Raw genomic sequence first — 25,667 nt, forward strand, 5'->3', positions numbered from 1 at the left:
ATCGATATCTCCCTTCCTCTTTTTTTTATTTTAGTCGTGAGTATCTCATGATCACTATATTCAGTGACTCTCACATTCATTTAAAAAACATAGGGAATTCCATTTTCTGATATACATATGTAGTCCAATGTAAATGCTCTACTATTACCTTTCCATGCATATAATGTAGGTGCATCACAATTAGTATTCACATTACAGAATTTCAATTTTAACATATCGATGAATGTAATCCATTTTATAATGTACTACCTTTCCTGGTACCCTCCTCTTCTCCTTTTTTGTTCCAGGACACACCTTTATCAGTAATAATATAATCTAGACATTTGGCGTTAAGATATGCAGCCAATAATATCTCAGTATTCCCTTCCATTTCATCACTACAGGCAATAGCCGCCAATTTAATTAGCTTGAATTTCCTTGGTTACTGCTTTGTTCGGGGGATCATATATATGTATTATTAGTAAGTTCTGTCCATCTGAGATCTTCACCCTTACCATTAGTACATACTGACATTGGCCTTCTACTTTGATCTCCTTAGTTTCCATTTCTTTGGATAGCAAAGTAAGAAGGCATCCCTGAGGGTGTTCCCTTTCACCCTAGCTGCCATCCTTTGAAAATGTTGATATCCATCATACATGGTCTCAAACGTTAGCCATGTTTCCTGTATCAATCTAATCTCTGTATTCTGTACTATAGAGAAGGACCCTTTTTCAGATAACAAATGTTTTTGGCCCCTGGAATTCCAAGAGAAAATCTCCATTGTGTCATTATTAGGGATTATTCACCGGCTTCAGGAGGAAACATACTAACCATTACCAATGGGATTTTGCCCCCTTGGACCCACCCCCTCTTGTTAACAAAGCCTCCTTAAATGTGTTCATCTCTGGTTTACTATTGTACATTTTATAGCTTTTCAAGATCTTTCCTCGCTGATCCAAGTCATATCCCCATTTAGTAATGAGGCAAAATGTGATCTAATTAATTGAGCTACCTCCATATCTTTACAGTGAATCTTAAAACACATTATGTCCAGATTTTTTAGGGGTTCTATGAATTCAATGTCCCTTCTCTTCAACATGCGTAGTGCAAGTACATGATCAAATAATGTGAGTATTGCAGTTCTATTCATCAGGGCTCTTTGATCGTCAAAGAGCCGCAAGATAGTAAAACATTTTGGATGTTGTAGCAGCTTTGTTCTTCCCAAGACTTCCTTAACTCCATTCTTAGACCACCTATCTCCTTTCACACTTTCTTCACATTTTTCAATAATTTCACTCATTGGCCCTCATTACAAGTCAGGCGTTAAGGGTTTAATGGCGCCGTCGGCGCCGTTAACCCTTAACGCCTGATTCACACTTTAACGCCTGCTTTTTGCAGGCGTTAAAGTCCAAGGCGCTAAGCGACCTTGGTGCTAATTACGGCACCGTAATTTACGGTGCCGTAATTAGCGCCTTCCCCATCCCCATTATGCCCTATGGGGCAAAAATGGGAATGGGGAAGGGCAAATGGTGAATGGGGAATTACCACCCCACTCACCTTGCAATGGGGCGGTAATTCCGCCATCCACCATGGCGGAATCCGGCATGGACCATGGTGCTAATTGCTAATTGGACTTAGGCGTGTAATAATTGTCTTGTTTAATTTATTTTCACTGTTCAAGATGGAACGTTTGCAACTTTGAAAGAAGAGATGCAATACTTTTAGTTGGATGGTAAGATCATGTCTCCCTACTGCTTTGCTTTTAATAGGGCAGTGCAACCATTTCTGTTCCAGGCTTCCATAGTTTCAATTGAACAGGACCAAACTAGAATGTGTACTGCTGGTGGATAAGTAATGATATTCATGCTCGAGTGCTAACCACCCTCCTGGCAGCTCAGAGCAGCATCAATACATTACCGTCTTTTCTGGTGTGAAGGCAAACATTTCCAGTACTCTGGAGCGATGTAGTAGTGTGTCAGACATCCCAATTGTATGTGAAACATGCCAACTCACTGTTGCACTTATAGAACTTTAGATATTATATCAGAATGCTCTTGTTTATTTATTTAATTGTTTTTTTATAACACGCCTAATACAGTACCCGAGTTCAAACCGTGGTCTTGCCTCCAAGACCAGCACGTTGCGCCTGTGCTATCCTCCGTTCACCGTTTATCTTAAGCAAACTCATCCACATTGTCAATATGATCAGTCAGAATTGTCTCCATAAAAGCATGTTTTTCATGCTAACAATATATTCATCCAAACATGTAATAAACATCTGCTTAAGTCAGATACTATGTTCTAAGTGTCAAACTGTGCTTGGTTGATGCAGGCTGCAGTTAGAGAAAGAGAGAGAGAGAGAGAGAGAGAGAGAGAGAGAGAGAGAGAGAGAGAGAGAGAAGAGAGAGAGAGAGAGAGAGAGAGAGAGAGAGAGAGAGAGAGAGAGAGGATTATATATTATTACTAGTCAGCAGGTGTGGCACTCCCTCCCTCTCTGTGGCATCTGTTTCCTTAGCTTGTTTGTTGGTGCAGATGATGCTCTTCTCTCCTAAGTCCTCACTTCACCTCTGCTGCTAGCGGCAGTTACTGTGCAGTGGTGACTTAAGCAATTGTTAGGTTATGTCTAACACACTGACACAAGCCTGTGTACATGCACTCTCTTTGATCATGAACAGTTAAAGGAGAAGTTCTCTCAAAAATGTTATTGTTTAAAAATATTGCTCATAACAAAAAATACCTATTTATTTATTTATTTATTTATTTTAAGTGTTCAATGTAAAACAACTAGCAAATCTGTTGTAAAGTTTTGCTTCTTAAGGACTTGCGGGCATCCATTGTGTATTTTGAAACAGTATACTCTCTTTAATTCTTTACTCTTGCTGCAATAATCAAGCAGGAGACCACTTCTGGGGGCTTGAGCTTGTCAGTGCCCTAGAGTAGAGAATGCAAACACACGTTCACAAGACAGGCAGTACTATGAATGCCAATACTAAAGCAAACACGTTTTCAGAAAAATAATGATGCTGAAAAGCATTTGTTTACTGTATTAGGAGGGCATTCACAGGACTGCCTGTCCTGTGAACGAGTGAAAGAGGAAACATGTCTTGTTTATTTAACAGGGAGCTTTTGCCTGGCTCTCTCAAATGGACATTTGTGGTGCAGTGGTGAAGGTGAAGGTTTTGCCACTTGACCTGAGTTCAATACCCCGCCTGTCCTTTTTTAGTGCATCACATTTTGTTTTTATCCACCAGTGTAAAAGACAGGCTGGCACTCAAACCCGGGTCCAGTGGTTTGAAGGGGATAACCCACCACCACTGGAACACAGAAGTCCCATCCAATCACAGTGCTCTTTGCTGTGTTGCTGTAAAGCACAACAAAGAGCACTGTGAAAGCAGCTACAGAAATAGAGCACACAAGTCCTGACCATCTTTACAAAGCTCGGTCAGATCAATAGCTGTGCTGCTGGCTGTTTGAGGATGTATGGATCGTCCAGTGGATTTCTGGAGGATATGGAAGCGAACGAAGGACCATAAGCTGCAATGATTGAGAGCCATCAAAGGTACAGAGTGCCCACCTTGGTAATCTTTGATGCTGAAATAAACAAACTTCAGCACTCCTCAGCTACTGCACTCTCAGGTTTGCCCCATTCAGTCTGAAAACGACCTCTTGCCATCTCAAACTACCATCAGCCTCTAGGGATCAGCAGCACATTTAGTAGCATAACCTTTCTAGGTGCTTGCCTAGTGTTTTGCCTTTGCTGGACTCAAATACTCTAAGAGCTAACAAACTCCTTAGAGCTCCTAGACCTGAGAAATCGCAATACCTCTAGACAATTTAGGGCTAAGGTCCTCTAGAAAGCCAGTGCCTAACTGTCTCGCCGTCTGATCCCAAGCAGACAACCCCCCTAGAACACAGGCACAGGCAGCTTTTGGTGCCAGGGGGAGGTGATAGCTCTTGAAGGGACACCAAGATGTTTAACAATTCATGGGTGAGCCCTCACGGGAGGGTGGGAGGGTTATAAGTGTTTTAATTGAAGGATCCAAAATGTTTTAGAAGGTTTGCAGGGGTTTCCCCCCAAGATTTTGCAGCACAATTTGTAAGAAAACGTGGATGAAAAGTCATACTCTTTATAATTGTTCCTCCACGGAATCAACACAAATATCCAGTAAATTTCATGATTCATGGACAGTCATAACTGTTGAATATTTTGAGTGGAGCGGCCTATATTTTTCCGCAAATTAGTGAGAGAGAGCACATAATAATTAAGTGGGGAGACATGTTTTAAATAATGTGCTGAAATAATGCGTTTTTAAGCACAATTCTTGACAAAAGTGGCAAAAACCATACAATTTACAGTTATTTCACATGAAAATATCCTGAAGATGCCATGCCATCGACAGTACACTAAGTAGGGGCACTTTCTATAATTTCATTAAGCTGCAGCCACAACCTATCTATGCCAGTAATGGTCACTTTAAAACACATGAATGAAGCACTTCATCTATGTGATTTAAAGTGATGCTTACTGGCATAGATAGGTTGTGGCAGTAGCTCCAAGCATGTGATTTAAAATTACCATTACTAGCAAAGTCTGTAGCCGCAGCTATAGCAAGGAAGCCTGTACCAACCACAAGAGCTATCATATTGTGTTACAATGTTACTTTGTAGAGCACAGTTTCTGTGGAAAAAAGGCAAATGGTATTTATTTAGTTTTATTTATTTACTGGTCATTTGTTAGGAGCTTATACAATTAGCAAAACTGTTTCAAAGTGCCCAACAAATCGTCAACACACTAGTCACTTTAGTTTTCAATGCCACAGATATGGAAATAGAAACTTTAACGACAAACACTTCACCATAAGTATCTATGCATTTATTTCACCCTGAGCACCCAGGCACATAGATTGGAAGCATGAGAGTTGAGGAGGATTCTTTAATTTGTGAAAACAATAAACTAATTCAAATATCCCTGACTATCCACTTCATGCTACTTCCCCTTTATTCAAAATACCACCCCACTTTACTCAATAGACAAATCAGAGCTTCAACTCAATTGTAACTAGCTATTGAACCTTTGGGTACATGCTTGATGATACACCCAGGAATTTCTTCAAGTATCTTCTTTTTCTAGGTATGCACACAGTAAGATTACCTTTTTCACCCCTGTTAATAATTCTTCTGTGCTAGACGTCATTGCTACAGAAGATGGTTAGGTGGATCTCACTGTATACACACCATGAGACCTAATCTAGAAAATATATTTTTCAGGAGCACAGACATTTTTTAAAATGTTCCCTAACTTCTCAGGATGCACAATTAATGTATCTATTCCCATCCCTCACTAATAACTTCGAATTCCCTTTATAGGATCACTACTGACAAGATAACTTTCGTTTTCGAAAGTACTCACATCAGGATTTAGTTTGACTGAACCACAGACCGGAGGACACCTTCTTAAGGACTGGTTCGATTCTCCCCCTCTAGGAACAGGTGCGCACCAGACTGTAAGATAGGATCAGCTTTCCTCGCAGCCTGCCTGCTTGCTCTTCCACTGAAGAAGGCCCGGGGCTTTAACTCCTGGTAGGCTTCACTTTTGGTCTCTACCAAAAATCCATCAAAGGGTCCAAAAGGAGAGCAAATATATTCCTTCTCCTACCTGTTATTATACATTCTTCTTTCTCTCCATCAGTCAGTAAATGTCCATGAGTGATTGTTTTTCCTCATTGTCTGTTTGACCTTTTATAGAAGAGAAATACCCACCTTTTTAAGGTATGTATACTTCCACTAATCTACGTAAATGTATATGTATATGATTGGTCAATTTATATGACTCGTCGATGTTCCAAAGTGACTTGATATGATATGATATGATATGGCATTTGTAACGCGCCTATACACAAGTGTTTCACAGTAGACATAACCCTCCGCAGTCATTGGGCATATTAATGATGGAGGCATTCTGATCGAGTAAATTTGGTCTACGAAGGTGGGCTCCCAACATTTGTTAAAATATTCTAAACTAGTAAAATATGTAGACAGAAAAAAGACATGACCACATATTTGTGGAGAACCTATGGTCATTGGGGGGAGTGCCTGTAAGTTTGATTGCCTCCTGTATATGTTGTTGCTGAGGAGATATATAACCTTCTGCACTCAAGTACGCATCAAAAAATATTTGGACATTTATTCAGTGCATTTTACACATTGGTGCATAGCATAAAACATAACAATATAGAAATGACAAATATATTGTGGAGCAAAGAGATACATGAACGGATCAAAAAACATTATAATAGGCACACTGTATATTAAGTACTAGTGCAATTTGTCAAAAAGTTGAGACAATGCAGGAAGTGGTCCTTTGGACCACTGTCTGTCTAGCCCAACTGCAGATTAAATCATATTGCAGGTCTACGTCAAGAAAAAATAAAATTAAACACGTTCCATCATATGTGGCATGGTAGTGTTTAATGTACACCACTGGTACTGTGCAATGGTGGCAGTCTGCAAGTCTGTCTCTCCAGTTTGACATTTCGGCGATTATCTCTTGCTGGACTGTTGCTCACTTCAGGAACCAAGTCAATTTCTTTGAGGGGCACCCTGCATACAAAAATAAACTCAAATGGGTGTGTTTGCTAAGGTAAGGGAAACGCAAGGTAAAGCCAAAAGGGGAGAAGGGGAGGGAAGAGGGCATTGAGCGTAATTCAGGATGAAAAATGTACTAACCTCTACATTAGTTGCTAAGAGGTGGTTAAATGGGCCTTTGTGGGTATCTGTGTACCAGTAGATGGTGCACTGTACTACAAAAGGTCCTGTATGTATACAGAAAAGAGAAAAGGCAGGGAAGGCGGTTATATGAGTGTATAAGAAAGGGTTGTTTTTGTATTGCTGTTTCTGTGCCCGAAGTGCCAGGCATCCGGTATACAGAGCAACAGTGTATAATGGATGGAATGCATACTTACCCGTTCTGGGTAAGTAGAGGTATTGAGGATCTCTTGCTTGTTTTTCGGGAGATGGAAGTTGCTTTCTTTGTGTTCTATCTAGGCTATAGGCTGGTGCTGTGTTATGGTAGTCTGGTAAGTGGGGTGTTCCAAGCTAGTCCTCAAATGTAGAGCATTGGAGGCTGATGGAATGCGGGTCACATTTAAAGTCGGTGAACCATATAATGGAGGATGCACACACGGTATCTGTGGGGAGGCAGGAGACATAAGGAAAGGAATGTGCATTGAGTCTCCTCCTAAAGCAGTGCACGCTCCGGTAAGTATGGCTGAACGAAGGCAGATAGAGGCCGACTGGTTGTTGAAAGCAGTCTTACCATATGCGCCTAGCTGTAGGGTCAAGCTGCATCTCAGTCTGCGTCTCTTGGCTTGTGAGCACACTGACTGCTGAGGAGCTGTCGGATGACTCTGCTCGCACAGAAGGATCTTGTGTGACGGCCGTTGCCGAGGTAATGGGGGCCTGTGGGGAACAAGCCGTATAGATTGGTAGGTCCTATGGACAGCATCCTGACGTCATGGTGTTGTGAACACGGAAGTGGTGGCAGCGAAGTGTAGAAGCTGCAGATGTTGCTAGGTAACCCAGAAGACCATCTAAATGTGCTCAGTGTAGTAAAGATTAGAGCGGGTCCGGAGAGAGGGATGGACGTAGCATAGTACGTTGATCCATGGCATGGTGCATGGATCTGGGCTGGATGGAAAAGTTGGAGACTGGCTTTATAATGTACAAGATGGGAGGTGCCAGGGATACATCTGCCTCGTAGTATGTAGAACCTCTGGAACTACGTGGGTAGGGTGGCGGCCTGCACACAAAGGTACACTGCTGCACCCAGAAAGTATATCCTCTACGTGGGCAGTGTGTGGTCCATGTGAATGGGATCTCCTTTGGGTGGGCGAGGCCTGGTTTATGTGTGGTGGTGTGTGCCTCTGAAGGTGGTGGAAGTGGATGACAGGTAGAATTGGGAAAAATGATTGTTAGGTAAGAAGTCAAACCTCTGCAGAGTAATCAATATTACTCCTATATGAATAATGGTGCAGCTGTGTGAGCAAGTGCCTGCCCCATACTATTCATATGGGGATGAAAAGGCTCTACTGATGCAACTGCACCTGGTGAGGATGTGGGGGGCTGGTGCACAGCCTGGCTGAGGGGCAGTCTGATCTGGTGGGTGGGAAGAAAAACAACGTGTCGACTGCCAAGAAATGGTTACAGTATTATGTGCACCTCATTGAGGCCTTCTTTTTGTGTGTTCATGGTGTGGATCCACCAGCCTTCTTTATGGTCCAGTGAGGCATGTCTGTTGGGTTTATTGGTGATCACTTCTATTACCCACCACTGAATGTCCTTATGTGAGTGTTGGTGGCTGATAAAGTGGGTGACGATCGGCGCTGTGAGTGTTTTACACCTGATCTTGGACCAGTGTTCCACAATCCTTTTGTGGACAGGTCTGCATGTCTGACCAATATATTGCATACCACACGGGCAATGGACACAGTATATAACATGGGCCATTTTACAATTCGAAAAGTGTTTAAACACCCACGTTTTCCATTTTATGTCCCCTTTTATGTCAAGCTTTGCATCTTACTGGTGAATCTGCAAACGCTACATGTGCCACATGGAAAATGACATAGTATGATTCACATGTTCCACAGGTTATTTCTTCTGTTGGGGCTACAAATACATGAATTCATCAAGTAGTCTTTGAGATAATTGTATCTTTTTAATGCCATCAGAGGAGCCAGTTCATTGGGAAGTATAGTCTGCACCAGGGGCCAAACTGTCCTGATCGTAGCCTTAATCTTGGCAGTTTGGAGGTTGTAGGAATGAGCACACTCAAATCTTTCCTCTGCATGTTTTCTGGTTTAAGGTATCAACAGAACCTTTATTGGAGTGCATTCTACACTGAGTTTCGCTCCATTTAAAGTATTTCATCTCAGGAATTTCTTGCATTAAAAATTACCACCTTCTCAAACATTACATTCCAACTATGTGATTACTTCAAGAATCAGCTCACCAGATTCCCCTCTCTAGTAGGAATCAATTAATGCAAACCTGATAATTATAGCATGAATAATGTCAGAGTTATAGATATTTCCCTTCATCTCACTTCAACATTTATTTTCAAATTATTTTTCCATCTCAACATAATGGGTTTGCCACTGTGAACGCAAGGACATATGAGACACTAGCGGTCAATACAGATTTACTGAATTTGCATAATTAAAACACACATTAGTTAAATCATTTTTGGTAACCCTGAATAGATCATCTCAAACTGAACATGGTAATTTCTATTGATTGATATTAATACTGAGATGTTTCTAAGCGCAGACCCCGGGGTTGAACCTGTGTCGCTCTGTGTCTTGCTTCCATGGCGAGCACGTTGCCCCTGAGCTATCCTCCCAAGACTAAGGGCTGCAAATCTTCTCTTGTTGACTCAGGATGTCCCCAAATTGTCTTTATAGCCCAGTGCCTAGCTGATGAAAGAGCCTTTGTAATTTGCAGTTCTTGGGTAACTGGTGTGACTTTTGCCTCTTTTTGGGAAGTTTCCAAAAATGCAGTCCTGTCAAGTGTTAACTTCTTTCCCTCAGGAAGACCTGTGAGATGGTGTTGAGAGATTAAACTAAAGAGGGTCACAGATTTATCTGAAAATTTAAATTATTATTTTTAAATGTTCAGTCCCAACAGACAGACAGGTGTCATGATTCCTGCCCCTCATGTCCCCAGCCCTCCAAGATGTCAGGCTGGAGCCAGGCCACGATCACCTACATGGCCCTCAAGGGCCTCTCCATCCCTCCAAAGACCCACTTGGAGTCAGACTTGGCACTTGTGGCACCAGACTCACTTACTCCCATAGGATAACATTGGGGATTGGACTTGTAGTGCATTGATGGGGACAAGATGGATGCCCCCATATATTTCGGTTCCCAGAACTGCATGTGCAGTCTAGTCTTTTGGGTGTGGTTCAGCCCAGAGACACCTGGGATACCCAGAGACTATTTAAGCCACGCCCAGGCTGGGAAACATGCTTTGTGTTTTCTGCACCTCTAGCATGACACTCACCGTGTTCGGATCGGTCTCCAGTAGGCCTGCACCTTTCTTCTGCGCTCAGCTCCTGCAAGAACAAGAACACCGTTAGGAACAGCCTTACCTTGCAGCGCTTCTGCCCATCATTCATCGCCCCTTCTGTTCTGCGGGCATCTTCGGCTGTGTCATTCCCACCCGGCACGCCACTTCCTAAGGAAATGGGAAAAGAACAGAAAAAAGGCATTCGTAAGCATTCAGCAAATCTTCGCTACTTTTAAAGACTGTACGAGCTTCAAATGCTTACCTGAATCCCAGCCGCTCTGGGGGAACTCTGTCTCTGGAACTCCTCATCCATCTGCAAGAGGGAAAAGACTCCAGGTTAGCGTGGAAACATCTAGAGGCGCCGCATACCGCGCTTACTCACCGCATTTCTTCTTCATAACCGGCATCCACGCTGAAAACATTGCGGCACCTAAAAGACACAGAAAAAGAACTCAGTTCAATACAAATCCAAAACGGTCGCATCGCGCTCTCACTCACCTTCAGCGCTACTCATCTCAGCAGCACGTCGCCATCCCTGGACGCCGGCCATCATCTAAGGAAGGAAAGGAACGAAGTTAGAGAACTGTTCAAAAGACTCATTATACTTACCTGTCGGACTCTTGCCAGTGAAGTAACTAGGCAGCAATGAGCCCGCATCAATCAACGTGCCCCTGCGCTGAAAGCAGGACGGAGAGCACACTTTTCAAGAAAACAAGGTGAGCTGAGGATCAAAGGGAAGGGTTGGACCCAGGGGAAGAAGGGGTTCAAGCACACAGAGACAATAGGGAGTTAAACTCTACCAATCCTGTGTTTCAGGCCCAGTCTCCAGTCGAGTAGACTGCAGGGAGGGTTCGAGGTCGTAAGAGGTGAGAACAGGCTGAGTGACGTCCCTGTGGATACCAGGTGAGCGTTACAACAGGGCAAGTAATAAAACTCAACGCGTAAAACCTGATGGCGTGGTCCCGTTTTGCTTCACCTGTCTGAAGAAGGATCATTATCTGCAGTGGGCAGTCTCAAAGAGTTTAGCAGCAAGGGAAGGGAATTTATCTCTCCTCCCATCCTGCATGAAGGGGTTTTGGGAGGATGTCTTTGTGAGTTGAAAGGATTGCCATATGTCAGAATTAAGTACTGGATACATTTAGAGTTGAACAACCACAGAATATAGGGCACTAGAACATGGAATCTAACTGTGCTGGTAAGAATAGATTGATAAATGCCCTGCTGTGTATGGGGGTAAAAGTAGAGATGGTGCCCTCCCGTACTCATTAGGTGAACACAAAGAATAAGATACCCTTGCCAACTGTGCTAGGCATGGTCCTGAATTCTATTAATTACATTTGATCAAATTGGTTTATTGTGAAGGTCCTACAGACTACAGCCAACACATGTTTCAACCCTTCCCGAGTCTTTCTCAATGCAAAACTAGTACTTGTGTAAGAGACTATATAGTTGACTTTGATACAGAATGCACAGTTATATAGAGGCTCGGTGATCTGAATTCATTGTGGGTTCATTTAAAGTCAAAGGCTCTGGTCAGTTTTCATTTTAGATGGAAAGAATCAAGAGCTGCATATGCATATCAATCCAGTTATCTGGGTTGATGCTCTGTAAAGCCAGCTCATGTAGAGCCTTTTGGGTGTTCTTGCACACTGCCTTACAATGGAACATGAATTGATATGCAAATGAGACCCCCAAGAGGTTTACTGCCAACCCAGTCCACTTGTCTGGCAAGGGGCACAGCATAATTCCTTTAGGTGTCTTTGGCAGACTTAGAACTGATGGTTAAGGGGGGCAAGATTGTTTGGTATGCGCAACAATGGGCAGAGCATAATCATGGTCATGGGGGGGGCCTCCCTGAAAGCATGGTATAGTCATTAGGCAATCCTTGCTGAGGATGATTGATGCCATGATTGGAGGCCACAAGGTTGCATGCTTGTTGCAGAGGCCCAGAGCAGGTGTGATGGGTGCTTCACCTATTAGGACATTGCAGAGTGGTCTGGGATTCACTCCATATGGAATAGAATTAAATACATGGTTCTATGGTAGGAAGAAATACCAGACAATGGTCTTAATACAGATTGGGCCTCATTACACGGACGGCGGTAAGGGTTTACCGGTACCGGTAAGAGTACCAGTGCCGGTAAACCCTTACCGCCTTGTTTGTTTGTTTATTATTTGTAATGCGCGAGCGTACCCGAGGGTATCAGGGCGCAACATTTTCAGGAATATGCGAAGCTTAGTTACAATAGTCATAGAATGTACAGAGAGGCACACCAAAGTTAAATACAGGTCAACAGATATTTACATAAATGAAATATACATATATACACGTGGTTGCAATCTGTGCGGGTTGCTTGAGTATCTTAGACAGCCTTACTACAAGGTGCCTTTGTGGGACCCTACCTTAACGGCTGGTTTTACCAGCCGTTAAGGATGGGACCCGCAAAGGGACCTAGGAGGTAATTACGGTACCACAATTTGCAGTACCGTAAATACTGCCTTCCCCATTCCCATTGAGCCCTATGGGGGCAAAAATGGGAATATGGAAGGGCCATGGTGAATGGGGAATTACCGCCCCCACACACCTTGGAATAGGGCGGTAATTCCGCCATTCACCATGGCGGACTCAGTAAAATACCAGCGGCAACCATGGCGCTAATAGCGCCATGGTTACCGCCGTCCGTGTAATGAGGCCCATTGCTTGCACCCGGAAGTAACGTAAAGTCACCTGGAAGTAAACAAGACGGGCTGTGATGTGCATCACCAGATGTAGTTGTACTGGAAAGGCATAATACCACCCAGAAGTAATGTTTAGGTACCTAGTGCGTTGGGAACCAGGCAACTGCTGGTATTGTCTACAAGTTAACTCTAAAATAAAAGTGTATCATTTGTTTACTCCATTCATGTTTGTTGTCGGTTATTAGTTTCTCTGCAGAAGGGGCCTTAAAATTAGTTTGACTTGCAAGCCACTGCACCAGCCACAGTATTGGGTGATAGAGGCTCAACTTCTCGGTTGGCAGCCCTCTGGCAACACGAAACACGCCAACCCCTCTCTTCCAGATGACTAGAAATATTAGGGGAGTTGCGTACTAGTATATGGCTGAGTGACCTTTAAATCTCACTACAGCCATGAAGAAAGTCCGTTTTTGGTTTTGGTAGCAAAACACCTTTAACACCAGAGTTGAGAGCTAGGAAGTGAAGTATAAGATACACATGGAAAGTATGTTAGGCATGTAGGTTGTTACTAATTACTCTTGTTAACTTATGTCACATAGGGGGATCCTATAAGTGAAGGAATGAAGCAATGAAGAGCAGCTGCCAAGATGACCTGCTGGCTGCAGAGGCACTCTCACCCACAAGGAAAGTTGGACTCCTCAGCATCTGCAGCGTTGCCCAAGCTTTGCTTCATACAGTGTATGGGAGCAAATAGACAGTTCCTGGTAGGAAAGACTATGAGAGGCAGGACTTGATCCTGAAGGCCTTATGCCAGAGCTTGATCCAAAGTTACTAGTATTCAGAAAAGTGTGCTTGCTTCTGAGATGCGGTTCTTCAATCTACAGGCTCTTATCTGTATGTGGCATGCAGGTGATTGGCTAGACTCCGTAAGGGCCAACATCGAATGTGCATACACCTCAGTTTGTAACCCAGTCTCATCAGATTACCCGCAATCTATTAAAGGGTTCATCTCTGCCACCGTTCGTTCCAATGACTGCCTGATGTCTTTGCTTAATCTGATTCAAACACTTGGATTTAAAATCCATAATCTCACTAATGACACTCAAAGCACTTTCAAAATTACCCAAATCTCTGCACACTTTTACACATTATTGGGCCTCATTAGAAGTTTGCTGGTCCAGGAACTACGGTACCGGTAAGCATACCTGTACCGTATTTCCCAGACTGGCAAACTACGAGTTCTATTGAAGGGTCCATTGCAGCTGCAAGGTCCGACCTGGCGGCCATACCGGCACCCGCAAGGAGAGCATGTCGGATGCACCGGCACCGTTGATAACGATGCCAGTGCATCCAGCTTCCCCATTCCCATTAAGCCCTATAGGGATCAATGGGAATGGGGAAAAATATTTTTCAGGGCCAATAATGGGCAATTACCGGGTCCACACGGCCGTAATGACCCGGTATTTGCCCATTCCTGGGCGCCGGAAAAAAAGAAATACTGGTAATGAGGCCCATTGTTTCTTACGGATTCCAAATGCATGCCTACTTGAAAACTGATTCAACTATGGTAGCAATTCTAATGGTAGAAGAAATATTAGGCAGACTGCAATGTGGCATTATCAAATGGTCAACAGCCAGTGAGTGTCCAGCCAATTAAATGTAGAATCCTGGTTTCAATTTGAGTTTATCATGACACGATACATATCAGCTGTTGTCGAAAAGGGATTGTATAATCACAGAATGCTTAAATGTGTCTTCTCATTATTAACATTCTCTAACCAAGTTCTTGGAAGACGTTCCAACATGTTTCAGGTGACTAAGACTGTACCCACAGAAGTTGCAATAGTGTTGAATCATATTAAACCAACTTGACAAAAATAGTTAAACAATCTTTAAAGGGAGACCTGCATGAGTTGACTACTCCTCCCAGAAGAAGGCTCGACCACAGCATCCACAACACGCACCTTGAATTGCCTGGAGCTTACTGCCGTAAAAATGTACAGATATACAGATATCCAACCTCATGGAGCTGGCCTCCACAGCCACAAGATCCAGCTGAACTGTGACCTTTAGACTTTGTCATTTATTTTTTTAATTGTGTACAGGTTTTTTCAGCCCAGCTCGTGTGCAAGCTCCAACTATCAAATCTCCTGCACCCCTATTTGGTAACATCCTATGAGTCCATCCAGCTGGTGAGTTGTAAACTTCATAGCTTTTTCAACTGTGACTGCGACATTTTTGGCCGGCACCTTCTGGGTCTCTTAATCCAATTTTTGGCACAGGTCACAGTGAAGACCTTCAAGCTCCACTAAGTTTTTATTCAGATTTAGTTTTTTCGCTGATTAATTTTTAACCCTTAGTATATTCTTGAAATGTACAGCAACATTGTAATACTTATCCAATTTTGGAGATATATTATAAATATATTTATATTTGGTTAAGTGATGATTGCATCTTTTAATTTAATTAAACCGGTTTGGACAGTTATTCATCAACCGTTTATTATGTTTCAACATTTTCCGTTTTTTTTACCTCTTTGCACCTCTCATCACTTGCTTAGGCGACCCAAGGGCAAGACAATGGAGGCCATGAATGTCTGCCGGCTTGCTAATCAAGAACCCTTCACCTGCAGGTGTTGCTACCTTGAACATCAAAATTGTACATGTGCATCCTGTAATTGTCCAAGAGGGCACAGTGAATCATGATAGTTGCGCTATAGAATTGTCATCATCATATAACACTATATTTCCCTTAGCATTGAACCATAAAAGCAATGAACATATAGAAATGTGTACAATAAAAAGAGTTGGTATTCAGTTACATATTAAAAAAAAACACCAAATATATATATGAATCTGAAAATATAGGGACATTATTGTTTAATTATTAAAGCAAGTTTAAACGTGTTAAACATATTTGATCAAAAACAATTAAAGCAATATTTTTAACTTGTGTTCATTTAATTGTATTGCTCATTTTCATTTTCATGTGCAGATCATCTTCTTTTAAAAATATACCTGCAATAAAGAAACACATTACCAGGAACAGCCTATATACTGTTTTCTGTCATAGACAGAGAACCCTAACACTCCTCTCCTTTCCCCTTACCTCAATACTTAAAGTACTAATAATGTATATGTAGAGTTCTCTGGCACTTTGACCGCCGCATACAGATCCCTCTAATCTCTTACACCTCATATCTAGAGAAAGACAGAGCGTTCATAACATTATACATTTCCCAATAGTCAGGTTATTCTGATAAATAGCGAAGGGCAGAGGCAAAGCATGGTTCTCTGGCTGATGTGTGAATGATGCTGCATCACGTTTTTGAACCCCTTGGTGGCATTTCCCTATTGGGAAGACATTGCATTCAACCATATGCTAGTCCGCAAAATGCCTGCCCCTGTGTAATGGCCCTTGCCGCTCTCTGTCCAATACAAACAGAGCATTTCAGGACCGTCTCTGGGACCCTATATCTAAAGGCCCTAAATTAGGTGTGCTGAGCGATCACAAAGGAAGTGTATCAGGAAAACAACACGTTTATATGCATTGAAACAATCTGAGATCTTTACTCCTTAGAACTGGAACAACATCACATATATTTGCGAAATATGCAATCAACACAAAGGGGGTCGTTTTACAAGGACTGGGGTGCAAATGTAAGGCATACAAGTAAGGTGTCAGCCATATAAATGTTACTTTTACACTCCAGGACGCCATGCTGCCATGTGAAGCCATGGAAGAGGCACAAGCGGAATTAGCATCTCCACCATGCTGTCCTCTTTTAACAACAAAACGTGCAGACATTATACACCTGTGTAAGATTTTCATGCTGGCACACAATAATGGATTCCCATTGAATCCAAACATTTTCAGCACCTGCCTGCATAGGAATCCACTGTAAATGTTGTCTGCAAAGCAAATTCAAAGAAAAATGATAGAGTAAACGCTGTGTTGCCTGTTTTTCAAATTTCATATCCCCATCCGTTTAGTAAAACCATACCTTGGGCTCGAGACAGATTGATTGCAACCTCGAAAGTAACATGATAGCAGTTGAAGTGATTCTTGACAGTAAGGAACCCAGGGGTTCATTTCTGTTGGTGAGCCTACATAATCCACCTTGGGTGATGCTAAGCGAACAATTGCAAGACTCTCTCCAGGATCTATTGGCGGACTGGCTGTCTATATCTAGTGACACAGGAATAATTGTCGGAGATTTTAATTGTCATATGACAGGGCATGAGTGTAAAATGCAGAACCATAAATTAAAAGATATGGGAGTCATGGATCATAATAAAAAAAGATCTTGAGGGTGGAGTATGGGAATACCTGATTGACTCCTGGGATTTGAAATGCTTAAAGGCAGAAAAATGTGTGATCATCCTGGGCATCATACATGGTCAAATGGTAGCTCTCATAGTATGTTGGACTATGTATTTGTATGTTCTAGGATCCAACAACAGGTGGAGGACATGATAGTTATCCCCAATGAATGGAGTGACCATGCTGCCCTGAAATGTGAGATCAATATTTCCAGAGAGCAGTCTTCGACCAGTAATATAGGTATGGTGAAAACTAATAAAGCAGGTACCAGGATTTCCTGGTCGGATAAAAACATAACACTCACCATTGAATCTCTGGGGGTGGTAGAACCCAATATGTTCCCTAACTTTAATGAGATGTCAATCGACTCTATAGAAGACTGGATTCATGCTTTCGCAGGAAAGCATGCAGCTGCTTCCATGGGGGTTATGATAGGACCTGAGGGGAAAAAACTGCCCAATGACAAAACGATCAGAGACATGAAAAGGAATCTCAGAGCTGAGCTTTGTAAGGCCAAGAAAGCTATGGTCCGTGGGGAGGGACAGTTTGCAAAAGTCAGGGGGATTAAAAACAGATATAGAGCGGCCATTAAGGCGAAAAGAAGGGCAGACAAGGTTTTCTTCTGGAAAAGATTGGTGAAGACCATATGTGAAGGAAAGACACTTAACATCTGGTCCCTCCTGGGCGAGGCACGAGGTGTTCAGAATGGGGCACTAGCCAACCCCATTGAACCTAGGGTGTGGGTAAAATCCTGGAAAATCGGAATGAAGAGGGTGATAAACCAACAGTATTGGGTAGTCCCCCACCAGTGGCTCTGATTGCTATATCACACAAACTTATGCTGAATAAGATTAAAGAGATAAAATCTTCACGAGCACTGGGCCCCAACGGACTGGCCAATATTGTTATTAAATCATATCTTGAGTTCTGGGCCAGCCTGCTGGGCATATTATTTGAGAAGATCTTAAAATCAGGTAAAATATCCCGTTCGTGGCAAACGGCAATATTAATCCCCGTGTTTAAAAAGGGAAATAGACTTGACCCAAGCAACTATAGGTTGCTTTCAATGTTAGATGCCACAGGGAGGATATTTGCCTCACTTTTGCTAAAAGAGCTACAACTATGGACAGAGGCTTCTGGTCTACTGTCCACATTTCAAAGTGGGTTTAGCCAGGGATACTTCACCTCCCATAATATCATGGTTATGGACATCTTACGATCTAGAGCGAAAAGAAGGGGGCTGCCCCACTTTATACCTTATATATAGATTTCACAGCGGCCTTTGACTCTATTCCTATAAGCCGCCTGTGGAGGAAATTGAAACTAATGGGTTGCCCTGAAGGTTTACTATGTTATCTTAGACAGTTACATCAAGATAATTCAGTCAAACTGAAGTTAGACCAAGAAGGCCATACAACAGTTAACGTTGCCCAAAACAGGGGAGTAAAACAAGGCTGTGTCACAGCACCTTTAATCTACAACCTGTATGTTTATGACATCCCTGAAGCAATATCTGCAGCAAGCAACTGCCCCCCTAAAATTGGCAATGCCACTTGTCCCATATTAGCCTACGCGGACGATCTGGTGATATTTGATTACACCATCAGTGGGACACGTAGATCGGCGGCTACATTGTGGGAGTATGCAGATGTGAATGGCCTTAGTATCATTCTAGGAAAAACAAAGGTTATGAGATACACAAATAAGAAGATATCTCGTGTGCAGCGTATGGTAGGTTTGGTGAGTATCTCCTATGTTCCCCAATATCGATATCTGGGCATTGATTTTAAAGTCACTGGTGATTATGTGGCCTGTAAACACATGCGCAGTATTAGAGCGGCACAACTGACTGCCCAGTTCTATAGGTTTACTGTTAAACAGGGCGGTTTCACTCTATGGGGTACTTGCCAACTTTACATACAAGCTTTCTCTCCGGCCATAATATACGGGCTGGAATCCCTTCTTGAGAGTGATCTAAAGTGGCTACAGGTGATCGAAGGTAGATTCTGGCACTGTATTCTCGGCCTACCTCCCAGTATTCCAATGGCCATTATTAGATTAGAGATATGCTTGATCTCTCTAAAGGCCTTAGTTTTGAAGAAGCGGGCCTCATTATACCTAAAAATGACTCGAGATTCAAGTAATGATTGTTAGCAGCTGTCCATCAGGAAATGGCTAGGGAGAATTCGGTATGTACAACCATTGATCAGGTGGCTAAACTGTTTCATGAACTAGGTTGGCAATCTAGGGATGGTAGCTACTCAGAAGAAGTACAAAGGGCTCTGAGTAAACAAATAGATCTCTGGGATTGGTTACAGAACTACGAACATCTAAAGAGCTTAAAAAGCTATCAATTTGTGCAATACAGATTGTACGTGTTTAAGAAACCACAGAGATATTTGAACATCTGCACATCATCCAGACTTAGACGGTTCATCTTATTGCTCAGACTGGAACAACTACCCACTATTATGATCACGGGGAGAAAAGATAAGATTGCTGTCGAGCTGCGAATATGCCGCCTATGTAAAGCTCAAGATCAGCTGGAGAGGGCAAAGCACCTTTTGACTGAATGCCCTGAAATGGCTAGTACATTTAACCCCCCCCCTTGGTAGCTATGCTCATGATAATAAGTCATCAAGGACAACCTCTTTTGGCATCATTGTATTAATTCCAATAGTATGCGCCTGTTGATAGCCTTATATACCATCTGGCTGAGAGGTGAAGTTAGACTGGGCATAACACTTTAGGTTACTGACCAAGAAACGTTATTTTAATTTTGGGTAGTGTTGATGGATTTTATGTGTTTTTCCTAGGTTATGAATCTTCTGCATTTGTATTTGGATTATGTATTACTATTTTGTTTTTTTAAAGGTTTGTGTAAAGTTTATAATTGAAACTATATCACAATAAATATTATTGTTTTTTAAAATGTGCATGCGGGGGTCCCGACAGCGCACAAGTGGTAATGTTGGTCATCTCCTGCATGCAATGTTCATGTTTTCACAAAATGACCCTCAGAATGGAAAATACAATATTTCCATCCAACCATTGCTTTTTTTTATTTTTAGTTTTTATAAATGTAAACTTAAAATAGTTTCTCTGTAAAACTGTCTGCATATGAATGCAGTGGAATCAATGGGAAAGAAACTATCAGCCAGAGGTATAACACACAGTGCAAGGAGAACAACAAGGAAAAGCAAACTGAGTAATTAGCACCAGTGGCACGGAGTTGGCAATCAGGAGGCTTGAAATGCAGGATGATACTCCCGATGTAGCCCGTGTTCCAAGCCGCCTAATGGCTGGCTCCCGACAGCCTGCCATCTTCCACCCACACTATGTTCCTCTTTTTTTTATCCCAACCCCCCTCTCAACCCCACTTACCTATTGGTTGCGGTGGTGCACCCTGCCACCGCCGCAGCAGCTTCACTTTTCTGGCTACCATGGAGCTAGAAGAGAGGTTCCATATGGAGCCCCACCTTCTACAACCATTGTGGGCATCTTAGAAAAGTATTTTCATTCATTGAAGGGGACGCTTTGGTAACTCGGAGTGCTAATACCATTTGTAACACCTTTCACGTACCATACCAGGGGTAAACTTCCCAGCGCCCTTGTTAAGCGCCCTTGCTTTGCTTGGGCCTGTAACTCAGGCTTACAGGCTGTTTACCCCCAGTATAGCCCATGGAAACGCATTAGTATGACAAGCCAGATATGAAGCAGATTAACTAGTAATGACCAATGCGCCAGAGGTTAGATAATCATACATTCATACATGGTTAGCATTGAGTGATGAATGGAAAACTCGCAATGAATAGAGTGACTAATGCGTGATGCAGCGTGAGCAGTGCACCAAGTAAGGTGGCGATTAAAAGATGTAGGATGACTACCATGGAAAACATAGTGATGAGTGGAAAAAACATGATGAAACAATTGAGCCCATGAGTGCTACAGGGTGGTCAACACATGAAGGAGGGTGAACAGTCAAATGCAAATGAGTAGTGAGTGAGCCAGGGATATTAGTGAGTCGGGCAGGGTGGAGAATGACTGGTGCACAGTGGCCTGTGAATAAGACTGGATATTACACAAGGGCTCCTAGCATGTATATACGAAGTCACTGGTTCTTCAACATCTTAATAGCCAAGAAACTCTGGCAGTAAAACACAGCAATAACATACATAGGGCCTCAGTACGACCCTTGCGCTAAGTGTTTAACGGCGCCGTAAAAGGCTGCAGCGCCGTTAAACACTTAGGAGGTCATTACGACCCAGGCGGTAAGTACACCAACTTTACCACCATGGTGTAAACTACGTTTACACCATGGTGGATGGCGGATTTACCACCCCATTCCAAGGTAAGTGGGGCGGTAAATCCCCATTTCCCATTTACCCTTCCCCATTCCCATTTTTGCCCCATAGGGCATAATGGGAGTGGGGAAGGCGCTAATTACGGCACCGTAAATTACGGTACCGTAATTAGCACCAAGGGGGTTTAGCGCCATGGATTTTAACGCCTGCTAAAAGCAGCCGTTAAAATTGGAATCATGCGTTAAGGGTTAACGACGGCGTTAACCCTTACCGCCTGGGTCGTAATGACCTCCTTAGCGCCTAATTACGAGGTCCCTTTGCGGGATCCGACCTTAATGGCTGGTTTTACCAGCCGTTAATGTAGGGACCCGCAAAGGGACCTTGGTGCTAAGTACGGTGCCGCAATTTGCGGCACCGTACTTAGCGCCTTCCCCATTCCCATTGAGTCCTATGGGGCAAAATGGGAATGGGGAAGGGCCCATGGGGAATGGGGAATTACCGCCCCGCCAACCTTGGAATGGGGCGGTAATTCCACCATTCACCATGGCGGACCCCGGCATGGACCATGGTGCTAATAGCACCATGGTTTAGCGCTGGGGTCGTAATGAGGCCCATAGTATCTTATTTTCAATACATATGGGCCTCATTACGACCCTGGCGGTAAGTACCGAACATTACCGCCATGGCGTAATCAATGTTTACGCCGTGGGTCGATGGCGTAAAGTGCGGCATTTTCCGACCCATCGGGCACGTGCATTACGCCATGGCGTTAATGTAAAGTACGGCATGGCGTAAATGGGCCAGAAACGGCCCTTACCGCCATCACACGCCGCGCAAGGAGCACTACCGCCACACACACCATAGCGGCGACCGCAATTAGCGGTCACCGTAATTAGCGGTCAGCGTAATTAGCGGTCACCGTAAATAGGCGGAACCGGAAATAGCGTCATCGCGGCGGAACGGGAAACTGCACGACGGCCATCTTGAAAAACACAATCCATTGCCATCCTCCACAACCATACCTGATCCAACCCTGACACCTATCCACACCCATCACACACCCAATTAGCCAAGTAAAAATGCCCAAAGTTGTTAAAAAAGCATGTGACCGGCAGCGCCAAGACTGTTTCTCAAAGGAGGAACTAACCATGGTCGCAGAGACCCTGCAAGAAAATGCTGCAGCTGTATTCTCTGCGCAGATGACATGGCCGGCAATAGCAAAAAAAAAGGCCACATGGGCCCTAGTGGCACAGCGTGTGAGTGCAGTGGGGGCCGTACCCCGCACTGCCCAGCAGTGCAGAAAGCGCTGGGACGACTTGAGGCTCCGTGTCCGAAGCATCCTCTCAGCTAAACGCAACCTAGCCACGTCAACTGGTGGTGGATCCGATTCGCCCATAAAGCTGCAAGCACAGGAGGAAATATGTGCATCCACCATCGGGATGGAGAGCATCCAAGGTGTCGGAGGGATGGAGAGAGGAGCGCCGACCTCAGGAGATGCAGGTAGGTGGCCAGAGCAAGCCATGCTAAACTCAACAAAGTCCTATCATGTGAAGTACCATGTCGCCCCATAGTGCATATACAACACATCGGCAGGTGAATGTCCACAGACACATCCAGACTCCACCCTGTACACATGCAGCATGCACACCCTAACTGCTGGCACACACATACCACCATGCTACCTCCACACAAAAGGCACAAAACCTGTATGCCCCTGCCTGAAATGTGCTGCATGTACCCACTGTATAGATGTCATCCCTCACAATGCACGGCCAATGTCCGCGGAGCCATCAATAACACTATCCCTCCTTTGCTCCACCACAGGATCTGACACAGACCTCCAGGAAGAGGAGAACACTGCATCCAGATCCACCAAGAGGGCCAGGCCACAGGCATCCACCTCGGCCATCCTAAAGGAAACACACCAGCAGCCACAAACCCTGCCTGGGGAAGAGGACAGGCAAATGCCAGCCCCCACAACAGCAGACACAGACCCAGCAGCAGCACCGCACATGTCACTAGTCGTGCCCACTGAAGGGACAGGCTCTGCTGCAAGCAGCACCCTGGGTGAAATCGCTGCCATAGCGGCAACCTCCGACAGTGAGGCAGGCAGCATCGAGCTTATCGATGAGGAAATGCCCACTGGCCAGCCACATTCCCCCTGCACATCCCTAAGCCCCCTGCAGGCGGATGCCACACAGGGGCAGTCGGAGGCCGAGGATTGGCCAGCCACCCCATCCCCCCAGCCTGAGGTGAGCAGCCCAATGGACATGCAAATGCCATTGGCCATGGGCCAGCGGAACCAGCAGACACTTGAGGATATGGTTACCCGCCAGCAGCAGCTATCCGCCCTCCTCAACGAACATGTTGCACAGTGTGGGGTGCCAAGGGATGGCATGGAGAGTTTGGCAGACCGAGTCACAGCTGCCATAGAGTCCTCCACAAAGGACATATGCACGGAACTCGCGGCTGTGCGCAATGTCCTCACAGAACTTGTCCAGACCCTCAGGGACATGCGTCCAGATGTGCAGGCTGGACCGTCCTCATCAGCCAGCTCGGCACAGAGCAGCCCCATCCGCAGATCAGGGCGCAATCTACGCAGCACGGGCAGGGGTGCCCCGGGGGCCAGGGGAGGGGATTCACGTTAGTGGCTTGACAGTCGAGCAGGACTACTGCACACCCTGCTGCACAGACACTACCGCACCTTCGTAGGGATTCCAGGGGGGAGGGGGTGTGTTGGGGTGATCAGGGTGGAGGGGGGAGGGGGTGTGTTGGGGTGTTCAGGGGGGCGGGGGGAGGGGGTGTGTTGGGGTGTTCAGGGGGTAGGGGGGAGGGGGTGTGTTGGGGTGTTCAGGGGGGAGGGGGGAGGGGGTGTGTCACGACGTTTCATTGTTTGAATACACTTTTTTGTTTCCCAAAATGAAATGTGTGGACATTTTCATTGCATATGTGTGCTTTATTGGTGTACAGTCCACAGTGTGCATGTCCCAGAGACACACAGTGCCCCAAGTGCAGTCTCCATGTGATTCACACCAGCCGTGTGTGCTAGAAGCAGTGGTCGATGATACTTTGGCGCATTGCACGCCCCTCCAGTGCGTCGCCTCCTCCATGGGGTGCTGCCCCATCTGCACCCTCCTCATCCTCATCGTCAGGTGGTTGCAGTCCTGCGTCAGGGGGCAGGGGCACATTCCGTCTGACGCACATATTGTGTAGCATGACACATGCCATGACGATCCTTGCCCCCTTCTCATGGTGGTACAGGAGTGCCCCACCAGACCTGCTGAGGCTTCGGAACCGTGCCTTCAATAGGCCGAATGTTTGCTCTATGACCACACGAGTACGTGTATGTGCACGGTTGAAGTCCTCCTCGTGCTGGTTCTGCGGGTTCCGGACTGGTGTAAGGAGCCACCTCTTCAGGGGATAGCCTGCATCACCTGTATGTAGGCGAGAATGTATGTGTCAGTCATGTCGTCTGATCAAGAACATGATGTGCCACCATGGCCTGCATCCAACTGTTACTTCGGCTCACTTCTACATGCACTAATTGATTCACACAATGCAACCAGTATATGCTCATGGCTCCCATGGCCTGTTTTGCATGCCATCACCCAATGTATGCAGAGGGGTTGAGTGAATTGTGAGTGCCCATCCTCTGTCTCCGTTCTCTGTGTTGCTCACAGCCAGGTGGAGTATGCATCATTCCCCCCCCCTTCAGCCAGGTGGAGTATGCATCATTCCCCCCCCTTCAGCCAGGTGGAGTATGCATCATTCCCCCCCCCCCCCTTCAGCCAGGTGGAGTATGCATCATTCCCCCCCTTCAGCCAGGTGGAGTATGCATCATTCCCCCCCCTTCAGCCAGGTGGAGTATGCATCATCCCCCCCCCTTCAGCCAGGTGGAGTATGCATCATCCCCCACCCCTTCAGCTAGGTGGAGTATGCATCGGTACGTCATTCACCTGCCCACTTCCATGACATTGGACTCACCGAGTAGCCAGGATCTTGGGCCTGCATGTCGCTCCATGTAGCGTGGTATTGTGGAGTTCCTCAGGACCATAGAATCATGGGTTGATCCGGGGAATCGGGCACAACAATGTGTGATGATCTTGTTGGAGTCACAGACCATTTGCACGTTGATTGAGTGGAACTGTTTCCGGTTGGGGTACGGTACCTCCATGGCACGTGGAACCACCAATTCCACATGGGTGCAGTCGATGGCACCAATGCAACCGGGTATGCCGGCTAGTGCATGGAAACCCACTTTGGTGTTTGCAATGTCCTGGGCAGTCCGTGGTAATGAGATGTGGTCATCTGTGTGCTTGA

Source organism: Ambystoma mexicanum, chromosome 9 (assembly GCF_040938575.1).
Source record: "Ambystoma mexicanum isolate Mex_15411 chromosome 9, UKY_AmexF1_1, whole genome shotgun sequence".
Taxonomy (NCBI): domain Eukaryota; kingdom Metazoa; phylum Chordata; class Amphibia; order Caudata; family Ambystomatidae; genus Ambystoma; species Ambystoma mexicanum.